The following is a 1,919-nucleotide window of genomic DNA, read 5'->3' as shown; positions in this document are numbered from 1 at the left end:
TCTCTTAGCTGGTGGGAAACGTTCATGACAGCGTTTACCTACCTTAAATTTTGTGTAAAGTGACGGATGATGGTCAAGTATATATGAAATCAGGTTGAAGGTATTGCCTTTGAAAAAGCCCAGGTGTAGTTTTGAGAGCGACAGCCGTGTCATCGACACACAGGACAGAGCAACAACCGGAGGGGTGAGCGCTGGCGCTCCAAGCCATTTCTCGCTGCATTTTTGGGACATAAAAAATAGCTAATACTGTACTACTAGTATGACGGAAAATGTAGTAAACCAGTAACCGACATATGTCTAGTATAAAGGCAAACTGGCTCCTCGGCAGTCACCCTCCGCAAATATGTTTTACATGCCGATTGGCCCTCCTCTAAGATGCGGCAGTCTAACCTTTCTGTAGCTGAAATATTCCCATACCAGCAATTTTGTTTTCCTTGATAGGGGGAAAAAGCTCAGTAGTTTCACCTTTTCCAGCCATCGTGTAGCACAGCTGATTCACTGACACTGAGCAACAACCGCTGGGGGAGGGTTGAGCCTTGCAGGTGCAAGTAAGGGATTTCTCCATTCATTTTTGGGACATAAAAAATAGCTAATACTGTAGGGACGGTATGACGGAAAAGTTTTTGCGGTTTTGAAACACGGTATACCTTGAAACCGGTAATCAGCACAGGTCTAGTCGTAACCCGGGGACTACCTGTATTGTGATTTCAGATTTTGACCAGTCTCAGAATTGGAGTAGTGATGCATGAATGAGTTAAGCAACTTTGCCTACTTGAGGAGTGCAGCAGCCAAGTTTGAAGAAACCTCAGACCCACACGCCAGAAATCCCAACTGAGTTCACTTTTGCTATGATTCCATTGTTCGATTATCAGGCGCATTAGTGCTTCGTTTTACTGCCTTGGTAATTTGTTCTTTTTCTTTTAACATTGCACTTACTGCTTTAATTATTCATTATTATTTTATTGTTATTATTCATATGATTGATGAATGTGTATCTTAAGCACATTAGCACTTTAAGCATTATATTAAAGTTTTCCCACAAGAAAATAGGTTTGAGGTTATGAAGCACAACCATAATTCATAGATAAGGCTCAGTGGATTTTAAAGCGCACTGTCAATTTTGGGGGTAAAGAAAGGATTTTAAGTGTGGCATATAGTCCAAAAATGCGGTAACCAGATCTAATACAATTTTGGCCTTCTGAAGTTTTGATATTACTTGGAAAAAAAAAAAGTCTTAGCTAATAAATAGTATAGAAAATGCTCCAATAAATAAACTATTTAAAAAGCCTTGGGATAAGTATAGACCAACATTACCTGTAGACCTATGTACATACTGACACTAGAAATTTATGGTTCTCTTGGATTTATTAGGTATCCTTTGTTTGTTTGTTTTTATTTATTTATGTATTTCTCAAATGTTAGAATTCTGAACACAATCTCACTAACAAATGAGAGGAGAAAATGTTTATACAGATGGAGAAAAAAAATGTCAGAAATAGTTCTATTCCACACCCAAACTGAAGTTAGAAACTCATTTTCCTTTTGGCTGTCCTTCTTTGCACCTCCTTCACAAAAATATGGTAACAATGGTTATGTCATTTATTAGGTTCCAGAACAAAATCCCAATACTGTGCCAAGCTCTCTATCTTTCAGAATAAGTTACCATAACAAAACATCTAAACCTTTATTATCTTGTCTGAATTAAAACAGCACTTCATTCACTAATATGTTATGATAAGGAAGAGACATGTTCACACCACCAATAATGTCATGAAGGCTCTTCTGCTCAGGGTGAACTAAGTGTGCTCTTTGTCTGAGTTAACCTTTTTTTGATGGGTCCTGTTGGAGCTGTTTCCAAGGAAAAAAATGCTTACTTGAATTTAAGCCCAGACAAAAAGGAGAGCTTTTGTTTCAACGCT

Source organism: Corythoichthys intestinalis, chromosome 6, assembly GCF_030265065.1.
Source record: "Corythoichthys intestinalis isolate RoL2023-P3 chromosome 6, ASM3026506v1, whole genome shotgun sequence".
Lineage (NCBI taxonomy): Eukaryota > Metazoa > Chordata > Actinopteri > Syngnathiformes > Syngnathidae > Corythoichthys > Corythoichthys intestinalis.
Note: the sequence above shows the minus strand (reverse complement) of the source record.